The sequence below is a fragment of the Melanerpes formicivorus genome, unplaced genomic scaffold, assembly GCF_026170545.1.
Source record: "Melanerpes formicivorus ecotype bairdi unplaced genomic scaffold, bMelFor1.0.p_v2 SCAF_59, whole genome shotgun sequence".
Classification (NCBI taxonomy): Eukaryota; Metazoa; Chordata; class Aves; order Piciformes; family Picidae; genus Melanerpes; species Melanerpes formicivorus.
The window spans coordinates 2,277,310-2,294,582 of NW_027142411.1; the positions used below are offsets into that span (position 1 = coordinate 2,277,310).

At 44.3% G+C, this 17,273-nt stretch overlaps 1 protein-coding gene across 5 annotated transcripts in view; it reads right to left on the reverse strand.

The window, feature by feature from the left end:
• MAF (MAF bZIP transcription factor) overlaps positions 1–17,273 on the reverse strand; it is a 680,268-nt gene that overhangs the window by 135,948 nt on the left and 527,047 nt on the right. The window contains exon 3 of one of the 5 annotated variants that reach the window (XR_010990178.1): positions 3,235–3,332. The exons of 3 other annotated variants lie outside the window; for them this stretch is intronic. The gene's annotated coding sequence lies outside the window, so the exon portion shown is untranslated. Of the gene's footprint in view, positions 1–2,214; positions 3,333–17,273 lie in introns of those variants that run through there. One more of the 5 variants, XM_068161623.1, reaches the window with a different exon arrangement.

A 17,273-nucleotide genomic window follows, 5' to 3' on the forward strand; every position in this document is an offset into this window, starting at 1 on the left:
CTCTCTGCACCTTATACCTCCCTCTCATTTTTATTATTTTGGGGAGCACTATTGTTTTACATCCTTTCAGTCATCAGCCTCTTCTAAGGGCCCCAAATGCCTGACCAGTTTTAAACCCTCAGGACTCTACAGTGAGCCATTTCCCAGCACAGTGCTATAGGTCCCCTATGCAAAGACATCACAGGTGGCTCCCTGCAGCCAGCTGCACAGATGGCTGCTCGCTGACTCTCTACACTCCTGCATGGCTCAAGAGCAGTTCACATAGAACCCACTTTTAAATGGGAGTTTGTGACCCATTGCAGAAAGTTGCACCAGAGCTTGGTCAGCCTGTGGTGAAACCCTGACCACTCTGGACGAGAAGCCTAACTGGTAGAAAGCATTTCTCTCTGAAAGTTTGCTCTGCAATGCTGGAAAAAATTCTTATGGGGGAGTGATCCCTTCTGGTGCTTTTCAAAGCCTGCTCTTCAGAGTAGCAGATATATTTATATTGGAGGTGGGTTGCTAAGCACAGTAACTACTATATAGGAGCTAGGCACAACAAATGAGCTCCCCAGGTTTGACTCTGTGCTGGAGTACAGCAACATGGGTGTAGATGGCTGCACAGCTCAATGACTGTGCTAGAACATAAATCCTGAGCAGGACATGAAGGTAGCTATGGCACCTGAGGGTTTGCATGGGGAAGATGCTCAACAGCAGCTGGTGTTTCCCTAGTCATGAAGTGACTGAGGAACTTTTATCAGGAAAGGAAACTATTCTTGGTGTCTGCTGGCACAGGCCAGAACAAAGGCTCTGTCTTCTGTGATAAAGTAGATAATGGTTCAAGAAACAGGCTGACTCAAAGGGGAAAGGAAATACCTCTTGTAGCCCCATGTTATAGACTTAGCACATCTATGCAAAGTGAGTGCTCAAAAACTTGTGCCAGCATCAAACAGTTGGATCTACATGGTTTCTGGGATTTTGTGCTGTATCCAGGAGGTTGTTTCAACACAGCTTCCTGGAGGATGGAGTAAATGTCTCCTGCTCATCCATTCCCCCTCCCACACTGGTGAAAGAGCAGCAGAGGAGCTGATGTGCTGCACCTTTTTGCACTTTCAGCTGAAAGTTTCATTTGGGAAAGTAACAGGCTAAATGGAACAAATGTGAGGTACAACCACAAGACCTGAGTGGCTGTTGCTGTTTGCAACTTAGCAAGCTGGTCATTGAGAAATACTCTGTTCACTAGCTGGATGCCAATTGCCAAGTGATGCTATCAGTTGATTAAAACACTGCCTGCCAGCTTCCTGCTTGATAAAACTAAGTACAATCTGATTGGGAATTCTCAAATCCATTACAGAATGGCTAGTCCATCACTTAAATCAGGGTACACCACCATTTCACCATGAATCATCAACATACTTAGCTAATATATTCGCAGCAGCTAAATACAGACAAAAATTCTGACAGTTCATCAAAATGGTCCCTGAGGACCGGATTCTGTGGGGTGGGAAATGGCAGGAGCTTCAGGCCATGAGGGTTTCCTGTTGTTCCTTGCTCAGCTGGGTGAAGGTCATTTCCTCTCCTCTCTCACACAGAAGAAGCTGAACCCTCAGCCCTTGAAGATATGTCAGTGAGCTCCTAGAAACAACAGCCAACCCCTACAGCATGCCCACATTAACAAGGCAAGATCACTGTCCAAAGAGATGTGCTGCTCCCTGCCCTTGCCTCTCTTAAGGTAAATAAGATGATCCCAGACTCCAGAGGAAAAAAAAAGTGCCATGAACTATTACAAATCCGTCTTCTACTTTATTTCTTCTGCATGCTGTAATAAAAACAGAAAGAGAGCTGCAGAGCCAGGCCAGCATTCCTGCAGTGGAAGGAAGGGGCACGCTGCCAACGCATTAGGGATAATCCACTAGTGGGCTGGGGTGTGTAAAAAAAGCCCTCTTCTGTTGGCTCTTTGGAGAGCTTTTATCTGCTGACTTGGAGCTGGGTGCCCAACTCCAGCTAGACATCAGTGTTTGCACATCAGCTGCAATGTATTCCTGATCATCCTGATGTGAGATGGGAGCATTACTCGATGGACTGCTGTGGGACAACTGCTACCCAAAGGACAACACTCAAGATATCAGAAGAACAAGACAACCCCAGCAGAAACACAAAGTCTTCATGCCTTAACACAAACACGATCATATGGAGGGGAACAAACCGATGCAAAATGTAAAGAAACTCAGCAAATGCAACAAAATTTGGAGGTCATTTATTACTTATCACCTAAGCAGCAGATTATAATGAAATGCTGAGGTCAGAAAGATAGTAAGTCCTAATCAGAGGAATTCTCAGATAATGCATTGATAGCCAGTGCTATCCTCCAACTTCACCATTCCCCGTCTGTGTCCTTTCACCTCCTCTCTCCCCTAAGCCCTTCCTTTGGTTCTCCCTCCCCCCTTTTTTTTTTCTTGTAGTTGGTGCAATTAAATGTTGCAAGATCCACTGGAGAAATGTACAGATAATACAACACTTCTGTTTAAAATGCCAGTACAAATTCTTCTCTGATGTAAAGTCAGTGTAACTTCATCTCTGGTCTCAATACATTTTATTTACAAGAAAATGCATAAGCAGAAGACAAATATCTATTGTTTGCACACTTTCAAAACCAAACTGTAACAGAAGGGGTAGTCTGTGCCCCCCCTTAAACTGCTGAAAGTCTGGGAAGTCTCTCCAGAAGCGAGACTGACTTGGAACAGGTATAATAAAGCAGAGATTCACAGGCACAGTTTCTTCATTTAAACATAAAGTAAGAGGACAAAAGAGGATCCCAAAATTCTGCCCTTGTGGTTCACATTTGAATAAGTTTTCAAAGCTGGCCAAGCAACTGAAATTAAGCCTCATGTAATTAAGTTCCAGTAATATGAGCAGAAGTAGTCCTGGGAAAGTCAGCAGGCTGAAAAAGTTATGGCAAAGCAGATTTATTGAATTTTTTGTGCCATGGCTATCACATCTGAAGTCCACAAAGAGGAAATTTAGGGTAAGTCAAGAATATTCAGTTTCTGGTGTGCAGACCCCAGAGGTCAACAGAGTAAACCGAAGAGGCAGCTGGATGAGCAATATGTTCCCACCTGAAGAACCCTTCAAGCTTTCTGTACAAGACTGTGATACTGCTCCAAAGTCTCCATCCTCAAGAACGCTGCCTTCATCTTCTTGAACACGTGTGGCATTCCTCTCTGTTCCTTACACCCACCAGCAGTCCTGGCTTACCTCTCGCTGCTGAAGAAACTGCCTCTTCATGGCGCAGGTTTATAAGCAGTGTGACCTCCTCTGCATCCAGGCATCACCACTCCAGGTCTTCTGGGAGACTAAGGTTGGAAATTGGAAAAGGGATCACAAAAAGTGATAAAAGTAGAAATAAAAAAGGACAGCATCACGGAGGAACAGCTACAGAAGATGGGGTAGTTAATAAACAAAAAGAATAATGAACCAGGAGAAGTCTTGATGGAAGAAAGAGGAGCAGCGTTCACAAGAGCTGCCAGCCACTAGCAAAATGGGTGTCACATACAGCATTTGACTCTCTCTACAGCACAAGGTCTACTCCAAGAGCTCTGGGCAGCTTGTCAGCCTTCCTCTTGTAAAGCAGGGTTACACACACCCTGAAGGAGTTTGTGGTGATGTGGGATCAGACCTGAATGTCCCACCAAGCCCTGCCTTGCTTTTGGTGGGAGATCCCCACTGGGTCTCCTCTGGAATGACTCTGTGAAGCTGCTCTGCAGCCAGACTAGTGCCCAACAAAATGCAGACAACCAGGGGATTGCTGCAAAACCATCCCAAGCTCCAAACTGAGATGCTAGTGTAGAGAGAGCTGAAAGTGTAACCCAAGAGAAACAAGGCTGTTGTCAGTCATCTTAAACTCACTAAATACTCCTGGAGAAAAAAAACCATCGGGGGGGTTTATAACACAAAAGTGTTGAATACCACTAGGAGTGTTTTTCTATCACTGCTACTTCACTAGGTCATATGTACCTTGAACATTTCCACAAGCTTCAGCTAACATCAGTCAGATCTCCAGGAACAGTGAAACACAGAGTTTGCTCAAGGATGACTAAATTACTCGGGAGGAACCACAATTGATAAGACAATGATTTATGGACCTATTGTTTTCTAGGTTCTTGTAAATAATCCTAATTGGTGTTAATCATCCACCCTCTGCTTTGTGTTATCACCAAGCAAAGTACACTTCCTAAAGTAGCTATTTAGGGGCATAATCCTTCTGAAAGGCATGACAGCTATTGACTTCAACAGGATCTGGATTAAGGCATTCAGACAGAAGAAAGCAACCCTGGAGCAGGAGCAAAACACATCGCATTGCATTGAAAAGTTCCTAGTATCAGCTGATAGAATGAGAGGAAATGGCCTGAAGTTGTGCCAGGGGAAGTTTAAATTGGATATTAGAAGAAATTTCTTTACAGAAAGAATGGTCAGGCATTGAAAAAGTTGCCCAGGGAGGTGGTGGAGTCAACATCCCTGGAGGTGTTCAAGAAACGTGTGGATGTGGCACTTGGGACACGTTTTAATGGCTATGGTGGTCTTAGGTTGACAGCTGGACTGGATGATCGTAGAGGTCTTTTCCAACCAGAACAATCCTATGATTCTATAATATGCTCACTGTAAATTCAGTGAGATACAGTAATTCCTTTCATGTGGGCTCCTTGCAGTGACTCTTCAGACTTTCTACCAGCTCAGATCTACACAGGACCTACATTTGCTGATGCTATTACTGACAGTTTGCATGTCCCCTTGCAATGGGCTGGCAGTGTCATGCCTGAGAAAAACTGCTTTGAAACAGCAGCCACCTGCAGCAGGACTCGATGTCTTTCTGTCTCTGGTTTTATTGTTATCCTTGAAAAAGTACTTTGAACTTCTGGTGCTTCACCACTTGTCATGCCATACCCTTGTCAGGAAGGAAACGTGGAACTCAAGACCTCCCTGCTTGCTGGTTTTAGGTGTAAGGTTTGGTGGGTTCAGTTTTAGCATACAGATGAGCCTGCATGACCTTAACAGGTCTGCACTTTAAATAACGCTTCAATAGCATTCTGGTGGGTGCAGCCTCACGCTGCTCGCTTACAGAAGCTACAAGGAAACCAGACAGATTCTCAACTCATGTATCAAAGAGAGGGAGATTTACACATAAAAGGATGAATTATTTTGATTTGCAGTTTCCAAGCTACTACGCCTTCCCCGACACAACTGCTCCCTTGTCTCTGGTTTCTGATAGCTCATATCAGGTTCAGCAGCCTGGATTTCCAAAAGTGGTGATTTTTGAGGCTAGTCATTCTCAGTGCCAACTCAAAGTGCCTTGAGAAGAACCAGGTATTGCTAAGGTATTATGTGTTGTTTGTATAGAAAATGGGGCCATTTTGGCATCTCTCAAACTAGACACCCCAAAGTCCCAGCAGGTAAAAGCATCAAGGGTGGGCTTGCCAAAGGGATAAAGCTCTTTCCCGCACGCCATCCCTTGCAGAGCGCTGTTCACACCAGCGCTCACAGCGGCATCCCCCCCATCGCCATCAAAGGTCTCTGCAAAGTCAACACGCCCAAGTCCCTTCTGACATTCTCAACCACCAAACATCCTACATAACTATAAAAAGAACTCATTTCCTTAGCTATTTCATCTTTTAAATAGCTATCAAAGAAAAATCTCCTAACACCTGAGTCTGGATAGCTAAAATCTACCTATATGATATCTGAGGGACAGGAGGGGAGAAACCCTATCCCATTATCTGCATTATTCCGTTACCCTTGGATGTCTTCCATGTACTTGGAAGAGCAATGCCCCATTCTTGAGGCTTCACATTGCAGCCACTGCCTTTTTGGCAGAAGAAGGGTGGATGTGGCTCCATTCAAAGTCAATCAATGTCACATCTTTAATCAATCTACAAGGTCACCACTGTACTTCCACCAGAAAGAACTGGGTATGATTCTCGCTGAGTCCTAAGTGTTTATGGGGGACTCAGGTTGCAGTGGGTGTTGAAAAAGTCTTTTCTGGTCCTGACCTCAGCAGATCTTCTGTTCCCAGGTTCTTTGTAAGAGTTTAGGATCAAATAAGAATTACATCCAGGACTCTGAGCTACAACGGTGCAGAAGTATGTATAACGAAACCCTGAATTACACAGAACGTACTTAGCTTGGTGTTTCATTACGGCTTTGAACACATCCAGCTTTGCTAAAAGGTTCAGAAAGCTCAGGGACCTTTTGTGTGAAGGCAGGTCACATTCTGAGCAAGCTTACAATCATCCTGAGTTTCACATTATAATCATCTATGAAATTTCATTGTTCAGTTGAGATGTCACAAACCAGAAATTCATTGCATTTCAAGGAACTGCGACTAGGAGGGAGGATCAGAGCAAGGCATGTGTGAAAACCATCCAAACTTGAATGCAAGACCCCTTGTATAAACAAACCTATCAACACAAAACGCTGAATATGTGAAGCCAGAAAATTCTTCCCCCAAGTTGGAGTCATTTCATTACCACTCTGGCACAACTGGAGCAGGATCCAAAGCCCAGTAAAGTCAAGGGTAGAATTTCCATTGATTTCCAAGGAGTCTGGACCGGATCCTAGATCACATTGTCACACTGCAGCAAAATCCAGCCGTGTTGCAGCGTACCCACCTGCTCTCTGAACTCCCAGCTCTAGCCCTTCAAGCACAATCTAGGTTATTCCAGCATTTGCTCGGTGCAATGTTAAAAAAAATACTGTTTTATCAAAATCAGCAATGCTGAATTGTGAGTAAATTAGGCCAACTAATGAACACTTCTTCTTAAGAGGATTTGTCTGCTTAAATTAAAAACAAGTGTCAAACCCCCTTATTCTATCAATCAGACCGAAGCCCTCCTGCACCAGCTGTAGACCAGGGCTGGCTAAAGACATACAGAAAACGTGAATGAAGACCTCACAATATTTTTTAATGAGGTACTTAGGCTTCTTTTACAACAGAGAACAATTCAACATAATCTGGCAAGGTATGGGATCAGCAGCTTCTGTGTACCCAAGAAATAAAGTAGGGAAGAAGGAAAGAAAAAAGGCAGGCAAGAAGGGAGGGAGGAAGAAAGGAGGGGAGGAAGACTGTTTCATTTGCTAATATTTCATGTTGACAAGTCACAAAAACACGAAAACCTTCTTTAACCTCTTGCCTCCTCTTGACAAAATCATCTACCTACAAATTAAAATCAGGCACTGCCTGAGTTATTTTCTCAGGCAGCTCTGCAATCTGAACTGTTGTGTACACGAAGAAATTATTTTCAAAATAAGACACGGAGGTTGGTTTTTTTTTTCCCCCTCTGCAAATCAAAACAGAAGTCTGTATCTGAGAGGAATTTCTGGGAAGAACAAATAATCCTCTGGAGCTGGTACTAGACTAGGTGCCCTACACAAACCTAGAGAAGGAGCATAATGAGGCAATGATTTATTGTGTGCTATGCAACCCTCACTGCTGTGCGGTGCGTTGGAAGAAGCAGCAAAAGGGAGAGGCAGTAATCATACAGCCTTCTCCTCCTCCTCCTCCTCATGTGTTTCTTGGTATCACCTGCTCTGGATATGACTGTGTGCCACTGAAAGAGGGCTGCAGCCACCCTGAGCTGCAGGACCATCAAATGATCTTTGTGCTGCAACATTTCATCTCATATTTAAAAAGCTGCACTGTTTCCCTCCTACCTAAAAAAAATGTTTAGATCTATGTCTGGATGCTCTGAAGCCCTGCCTAAATACAGAATGCCCTTTGTGTTGGACATGCTATTGCTCTCTGTGCACAGAGAGTATTTTCAGGAATGTTTCCATCAGTAGGTGGAATCCCTGATTTTCCAAAGTCTTCCATCGTACAACTCCCCTTGATTTCGAAAGCATTTCCATTCTATATGCATTAGGCACAAAATGCAGACATCTTCTGAACAAATTCTGCACAAATTGGTAAGAAAGTTTTGACCCTGAAGAATTACAATCAGTCAAACAGGGAGCAGAAACATGCAGTGTAACTGGCACTGCAACAGTCAATACACATCAAGGTGAGTCTGATCCTAACTGGCATTTACAATTCATTTGTGTTCTTGTAATCACTGATGGGTTGCTTGCAGTTCTGCTCAAGTTCCTCCCAATTTAAGAATTAAAAAAAAAAAATAATAATAATTCTCTGCAAGTAAGAATTAGATTTCAAGTGTGTTTGGTGAGTTATTTATAATAAATAAACGTGAATAAAATTACCTGCAGACTACTTGTGCTCGACTTCCCCCCGCCCCAAAAGGCTAAATCAGTGAAATAAATTAATTGCTATGAATTATTCAGCTCTACCTGTGGCAATGAAAAATAGCAAGAACATTAGGTTTCTTCGTTGTGTACCAAGCCTCTAATTTATAGAGAATGCATATTAATAAAACACAGGATATTCATCAATATTCAAGTCACTGGCTGCCTGGCTATTTAATCTAAAATTACCAGCCAGCTCCAAACTCTTACTAGTTAATCATGCAATCTAAGCCATTCTGATATTGATGGTTAACATTAATTGCCCAACTGCCATTTATAAAACCTCACCTACATCTTTCCCTTGCCTAGAAGAGATTCCTCTGACACATTTAACTTCGTGGACAAGCTAGAGAAGCCCAGGTCACCTGGGCTGCTCTTCAGCTCAAAAGGTTTTTTGTTCTCCGTGAAAAAGATGTTGTCTCCTGTTGTCATTTTGAACATAACCAGTATATTCACTGGGAATATATTTGGTAAGTTTCCCTACTTCTACAGATGTTCTGCAAGTGGTGAGAAGAACCAGCTGGTCTTCTTTCCGCTGTGTAGAATATACAGAATACAGAATTCTGTACAGAATATGTTGTCCTTTACAACGGTAGCGAAGGTGTTCAGATCACAAAGGTTGAAACAATGATCAGTCACAATTACCAACCATGAACTCCACAAAAAGCCACTGTCAGCAGACTTCCTCCTCAAAACCCAAGTTCGTGCTCCCAATGGGATGGCTGGCATACAGCATGAAGGTGATACCTTCAGATGTTGCCAACATCTGCTGCATAATTGCTCTGCATTGGGGTGTAATAGGAGAATTTGGGGAACATTTTCATGTGGTAAAACCTGACCAAAATGTATGCTCAAACTCACAACGTTTATCACACCAGCAAGAGGAGCTGATGAAGGGGATGGCAGGAGCAGCTTCCTAAAGCAATGTATCATAATACCGAACCTGAAACAGCCTTGACATTTACCATCTATACTTTTTGGTTTTCATTCTTCTGTCTTTCACTTTTTATTAACTTAATCAGATTAAAGCATAAAGAAAACCCAAACAAATGGAAACCCTTCACTTCCTCCAACCAGAAAGTTAAGATGCTGGAAACTGGCTGTAAAGAACTCTACCGAAGTAGAAACTTAAAACTTCTATGCAGAGAGTAATGTAAATGCTACTGCAGTAACAGCATCACAGAATCTTAGGGGTTGGAAGAGACCTCCAGAGGTCATCAAGTTCAACCCCACTGCCAAAGCAAGATCACCTAGGGTAAGCCACACAGGAAATGCATCCAGGTGGGTTTTGAAAGTCTCCAGAGAGGGAGACTTCATTTCACCTGAGCTTGCAGAACCAAAGAAAAATTTACAAAAGAAAAAAACAAACTCTAAGTAAAAGAACCCCCTTTCTCTGTATACAGATGTTCTCTGGAAGAGAGAGAAATTGTCTGAGTTTTGTCATTTTGCCCCTTGGGAATTCAGGAGACAACCAACAAATCATGAAGGCTCATCATTTGAAGGCTGCTAGTTAGTGATGAGTGGTCAGATGAGACACGTGGTACTACTTCTGCTCCCCTATTGCTTGGGCGCAGGAGCACGCTCCCGGCCTTGAGGCTTATGTAAGGGATCCCATCCATCACAGCCATGTCAATAAGAACTTGAACCTGAATGTTTGCAGAAAGCAAACACTAAGAGTGCAACAGCAGAGCCTACCCCAATTCATTTCAAAACCCCAGTAAATATTTGTGAACAATGCTTTGTAGCATCCGTTCAGCTCCCACTGGTGATTAAACTCAGCTTCAAAACACACTGAGGCTGCTCTCGGTGAATTCTGAGCTGCTGAGAGGTTACAACATGCTGACAGCGAGGAGGAGATGATGACTGCAGAGTGAAACACAGCCTCAGAACAAGCAAAGACTAAATAAACTCTCAGCATACCTTGGTAATTCTTTGTGGCTTGTGCATTGTCTGAACTGGGCTTTTTCCTAAGTTTGAAAACCATGTTTAAATTAAATCTAAGGGCCAGTCTTCTTAAAAGCACTTCTACAACGCTTTGGCTGGACAGTGTGTTTTTGTAACCAATGTTTACATAGTTTGACCCATTTTCACTTCTCTGCTTTAACTGAAACTATTAATTAAGCTATTTAAAAATTAAATTGAGTATATGCCTCCTTTGGACTGGATCTCAGGCTTCATTTAATTGTCGGTTCTTGTGCTGAGCTTGGCTGGGAGGGTGTGTGAATCTGTCTCCATTTGGAAACGAACCCAAAATTGCAAATCCTGCTTCGTGCAGGCTACAAGGTGGAATAAAATGCCCTGCTTTAATTGTTTTAATTGTTTGGACTAGATCCCCACGATATTAAAAAATTACCTCTGCAATAACCATGGGGACGTGAGCCCGGCACAACCTCCTCGCTGGAAACGGTGTGCGGCTTTCAACGGCTGAGTTGGCGTCAGGGGCATAAAACAAAGTTGGGTTTTGCGAGCACAAAACCGTCGCCTTTCTTGTGATTTGGATACCACAATCGTGCCAGAAAGGGGGCCTAGAAATTATTGAGCAAGGGTCATCTCTATTTTCCTGTTTGCAACGAACACAATCCAGGGCTTTCCCTGGCGGAGGGGCCCGACGTGCACGCCGAAGGCTGATTTAGATTTTCCCGTTGAGCGGCTTTTCTGTATAGAAATCTCATGAAGACACACTGAGCCTTTAAACTCCGGTGTCGATGCAGGAATTATGCTGTGTGTCAAAATGACATCAAACAACTGCACTTATTTCCATCAGAAAAAAAAAAAAAAAGTGATTATTTTACTCTCATTTACATGACATTTTTTTTTTCCCCCCTCTTTTCCTTGCTATAATGCTGACTTGGAAATTCCCTCAGGTCTGGACACCTCCAAGTAGATTTTCAGTAGAAAGCAAGCTTGCATTAGATTTCATAATTTTTTTCTTTCTTTTCTCTTTTTTTTCTTTATTATTTCCTCTCCTTGATTTGAATATTATAATTGGATTGGAGAGATATTTATTACGAGCTCCGTGTTTTGCCAGGCTCCACGAGCGGCATCTTTTAATTTCTCTCTTTTCAATGAACCTTTTGACTTGATAAAAGTGGCTCTAAGGTATTTTTACAAAAGAGGCCAACAGAGCCAGTTCATTTTATACCCCTCTCTTCAAAGTATCTCATTTCCTTATTATTTCTTAATAGAGGCACTATCCTGCAATGTCATAAAGAATGCTGCAGTTGACTTCAGTGGGATCAGGATCACTCTCTACTGTAATTAGTTCTATATTTCAAAATATTAGAGGTCATTTTCTTCTTTTTTCTTTTTCCCTATCTGAGGGGAAAAAAAAAACAAACCACCAACATTTTTTTGGGGGGGTGGGAAAAAAACCCCAAACTACTTTCAAGGGTGCCTGTCAGTAGAATACTAAAAATAAGTTGCACTCATTCCAGTTGCTACAATTTATGCCTCTAATGAAATTTTCCTCTTCTCATTTACTGCAAATTTTTAATGTGAGCTTTTACAGCCATTGATTCAGTATCTTTAATCTTCCGCCAATATTAGATAGAAATGGAGCTAGCTAGGGAAAATCCATCTGGTTATAAAGCACATTGTCTATAAAGTTGTTCAGTCCATCCAAAACGGCCTTCCTTTCCACCCCCCCCAACCCTCCCCCAGTAGGTTGGATACAATAAAATCATAATATTTTGAAATACTATTAACATTATTCAGAGATTAACACACTTGTAATTAATAATAAGTTTAAAAAATTATGATGCCTCTGGAGAAATCAAAGGATCCAGTGTCAATCACTCTGACTACCAGAGCTGGGGCTTGATCCCACAGCACCAGGGTCTGGTGCTCTTAATTACACTCAGCAGCAAAGCCTCCTGTCTGAGCCCAGTGGGTAAAATTCAGCACCAGCCCAATCCAAGGAAGGAGCACATCATTCCCAGCTACTCATTTAGACAGGATCTCTCAGGGTTTGCATGAGCAAAGGTTTGGGAGCCAGTCTCACAGGCAGAAAACAGCATTCACACCCCAGGTCATGGCCTCTCCATCCTTCCCTTTGCCGAGGGTTTGCCGTGGGCTCTGCTGGCACCGCGGTCGCTGTTTTGCAAAGGGCTGTGCCGGTTCACCAGGAGCTGCTGGGCTCCCTCCCTTGCCCCAAGCTCCTCTCCCTGGCCCTGTAACCACACAGGGCAGACACCCTTTGTCCACATAGTCTATTTATAAAACCCCACTTCCAAAAACGTGTTTCGGCCGGCATGGGTCAGCTTCACAACACCAATTACGGCAGCCAAGCTGTGTGGCAGAAAGGTGCAGCACCCCAAAGAAATGGTCCAGAGCCAGTAACAACTTGACCCTGAGCTACTATAGGCAGAGCAGCATGTCTGGTCATGCTGTTCTAAGCAGGGGGAAAAAACATGCTTTTCCCTGATGATCATTTTGTCCATGCTAAGAATATAAAGCACTTCAACCCTGCAAAGATCCTGACCATGCCCCCACACAGGCCCTTTAAAATCTGCCGGTCTATAATGCAGAATGAAATCCCGCACCCAGGGATGTGAATGGAAAAACTCTGCTGCCCTGAGGGCTGTCAGGAGTTCCTTCCCAGGGCAGGAAAGTTAAGGACATGTGCAAGACATTGGCAGGACAAGAGACCTATTTTTGGATGCCGTCTATGCTAGGTATTTCTACCGATCCTGTTAGCACTGTTCAAGAACATGAGAGAATAATCCATGTGCTTACTGATCATAAACTGGAAAAGGACAATTGTCCAGTTCCCCAGATGAGGAACAGCAGCAAAGATGAGTGAGTCTGCCTGGAGGCTGCACCCACATACAGGGTCCAGCTTGAACACAGGCACTGGGACATGCAGCTGACAGTGGCCAGGCACAGGGATGCAGACAAGGGACAGCAGCCCTGCTAGGACTAGCTACATGAACCACTGCAGCAGAAATTCCCAGGGTAAATGCCTAGGAGACTCTTTTGGTCTCCCCATCAGAGTGATTTCCCAGACGATACCCAGTTCCTATGCCTCCAGCACCTCCTCCTCAGTGCTCACCAGTAATACACAACAGAACGGCACAGCTCCTGCACTACCAGCAAAACCCTCTCCACCTCCTTCCCATCTAAGCCACCTCCTCTGCCTTTTGCATGTCCACACGCTCACCCTTCCCACACCCACCATGTGTGCAGCAACAGATGAGTCCCCACTAAACACCTGCCTGATTTCTGCAGTCACCACGCATGGAGGGACACTTGCACATCCTCGTGGGAAAGCCATGTGCATTCCTGCAGTACACTGATGCTGAGCCCAGAGCCGTGCACTTCCCACCCCACTTACATCACACACAACTTCATGACTAGTATGCAGAAGAAGGTCCTGCCAGGAAAAGAATGATTAGTTCACACACTTTCAGGGCTTTTCAGCAGCCTATGCCAGCCTTCTGGTGAAAAAGCACAATGCTGCTTCTTACAATGGACTAAAACATTCCCTCTGCACTGGCCAGCACGGAGTGGAGGAGAAGAGGTGAGCAGCCTGCGTGGCCACAGATAGGACTTGGCACAAGAAGTACACACAGCCATCCTCACCACCTGGGCTGGGCACAAAGGAGATTTAGGAGCTACGTGCACGTGCGTCTTTTCTCCTCCATCTCATCTATATCTGGCACAGGGAAGGAGTGTGATCTCCTGACAGTGTGAGAAAAAGTCTCTATTTATTCTGTCTGGAAGGGTGTTGCATGCAGCAAAAGCCTCTCAACCCATGTGCGTGCTCAGGAGAAGACATCGTTTGGGGTGCTGACAGAAATGCCCCAGTGGGTACCCCCGCTGTGGGTGGCTGGCCCCAGGCCACAGCCAGCAGAAGGAGGCACTTTCACAGCCACTGCTTCAGTGCAAAGAACAGCACCTCCTTCTCCAGAGATTTTCAAGACCTCTCTGGCTGTTCTTCTGTGGGACCTGTCCTATGTTATCCTGCTCTGTCGGGGGGGATTGGATTCAATCTTCAGAGGTCCCTTCCAACTCCTACCATTCTATAACTATGATTCTGTGATCCTAATACTGCCCACAAAAAGTCAGTGCTGGGGCCAGAGGTGTGGGCACATGCTCTCTTCTGCCAGTTCAGCCAAGCACTGGGGGCCCCCGGGGCCAGCAGCAGCGGGGGCACTTCTGTCAGCACTCCCTGGAAACAAGTTAATTGACATATGCTAACATGCTGTTAAACATAACACAGCCCTGTTTAAAAATATGCTAGCTACTCGGATCAAATGCATTTTTAAACATGCCTGCCTTTTTTGTTGGGTTTTTTTTTCCAAAAAGGAAGAGGTTTTGGTTAAACATGTGTTAGCAAAAACATTTCTGAACACGGCAGAGATGTAGGAGATGTGAGAGGTACAGCAAGTGCCCCTTGGCCAAGCATAGCCTGCAGGGACAGCTGACTTAAAAAACAGGTTTTCCCTGATAATGTTAATTTGTTTACATTGTCCAGTTCACAGGGTTTCAAGAGGAACAGACAGCAAAATGTTTCTGAGCAGCGTAATACCCGTGTAATCCAGCCACAATGTGTGTAAATTCGGCCCTAAGGCACCGCTGCAATAAACACCATCGTCATGTAATGCGAGAATAACAACTGCACAGAAGCCTGACAACTCCTCCTGTCAATACAGGTATCTCTTTAATGACATGTTAAAGCTGAGAGCAGAATTCAAACCAAGATGTAGTTTTGTGTCTTTAGTCATGATTATAATATACATCCAGGGAGAGGACTACTTCCTTCAAATGAAAGGAAGCCACTTTCTGACTCTGTCCCATGTTTCTTTTCTTTCTCTTAAGTCACCACTGCTGAAAACCATGTAAATTTCTCATCTTTGGGGGTTATTCTGCTGCTGGCTGATCCTCCAGGTACTTTCAAGGCTGAAGATTCCCCTACAATAGCTTTTTACTTCTAGTTTGAAGCCAGGACCCTCAACAGTGCAATCATTTCCAATGAAGCTGTTCACACCAGCAGAGGCCAGCGAGTGTGATTTTGGCTGGTGGACAAAACAGCAAGTGCAAGAGAACACTAAAAGACAAAAGGCTCTGCTGCCATGCAAATGTAACGTGGGACAGCAAATGGAAAATGGAATAGCAAAAATCTAGGTCAGTGAAAAGCTTACTGGTATGAAGAGACAATAAGCAGAATTGCCTCTAAATATAACAAATACTTACTCAGGTTTTTACTGAGAGCGCTGAGGGTTCTTTGAGCAATAAAGCTGGGTCCCGATTTGTAAATCTGCATGCCCAAATGGCATGGTGCAAAATGAAGTCAAGACTCACAAATGAAGCCATACATCAAATGCCTGGCAATGAACAGGCATGAATGTATGCTGTGACTGCCCTTCGTCTGTGCCCAGGTCAGTGCCACTGCAGAGCTGCACAAGGGGCTTTAAATCAGGCTTTGGGGAGAAGTGTAGTACTAAGAACCCTCGCTGTGCTGAAATCACAGGGGCCACAGAGCATTTGCACCAATCCTGCTAAGAGCTGGCATTTCTGTTAGAGAAAGTGTACATATTTATGATGTACAGGGTTTAAAGCACAGGAGAAATTAAGACAAAGATAACTACAGAAAGAAAGGAACCTGAAGGGTACCTCAAAGCAAGCCTGTCACCACCGAGCTGCCTGGACTGAGGGTTCCTCAGCTCTGAGCACTGCTGCCAGATGCAAGAGCAATTTCTGAGCTCAGGATGCCTGTCTCAGGGTTTGACCCCTGGCTACTGGGCATGTCATCACAGAGCTCAGGCTGAGATGTACTGCAACCCAATTCCATGCCCTCATACGCCCACGAGATATGGAAGAAGGAAGGCTGAGTTTGGAGCATAGAGCAGGCTGAACGTGTTCTCTCAGTGGTAACTGTTACCAGGAAGAGAAAGAAGGAAAAGGAAAGGAAAAAGGCCAGGTGGAACATTCATTCCAGGCTCCTACCCGTTCCATACTGTGTGTAAGAGGAGGTCAGAGTGCTGCCCTAACAGGCTCTGCACCAGGGCAAACGCTTCTGGTGGGAGGATCCGGTGAAAAATCTCTAAGGTTCTCTGGCCATATTCTTTCCCAGAGGAGATGATATTCTCAGGTTTTTGAAAAAGAGCAAGTGAGAGGAAAGCCTGCTAGCTTCTGAACTCCCTTCATCTGAAACTACACAAATTCTTTCCATGGTTTTGGTACAGCACCTTATGTGCAGAGTGGAAGGGGAAGCTATTGAGTGTTGAATTACAGAGGGGGAAAAACATCTCAAATTCCTTTCTATTTATACTCACAGCTTTTTGAAATCATTATACACAAATCCCCTAGCCTCAGCTGAACTGTTCACAGGTTACAGGGCCAAGAAAGAGGTGGAGCCTTCATAGCTTGCCCTAAGCCTTTCAAAAAGTTGGAGAAAGTTCCCAAAAAATGAAAGCAGTGAAAACTTATCATGCCAGGCATAGATGATTTAACCTCTACAGTGCTCTACAAGCACAGATTTAATATACAAGACAGTAGGAGGTTGCTTTCATAACAGGGAGCATAGGTTGCTTATTTGTGAGAAGTTTTCTGGGACTACCTTCATTGTTAAGCTGAGGCTGACACCACGTACAGAGAGACAGAGATTTGACAAAAGCATTGAGTGTTTGGGGGTATTTGAGAAAAAAGTCTATTCTGGTAGTCCAGACACTAGGCTGGGACTCGTTAAGTTGTGAACTTGTTAAATTCCTGCTCCACCAACGGCTTCCTGCATGACAAGGAACCCAAGTCTATTTCTGCTGGTACAATTTCTCCTTGACTTCAAGAGACGCCATGGCCCCTGTGCTCCTCACCCATACAGCCACTTGACGATGGTTTCACCTCCTGCCACACCAGCTCCACTGACTGCCCTTGACATGCAGAGGGACTTTCAGCTCTGGGAAGGGGTTCTGGTGCAAGTCAGGAGAGCTGCAGCCTTGCATGGTGCTTCTGAGCCTCCTCATATAAGCCTGCATTTGTGATGGTTTAAAATCTTAGGCAACTAA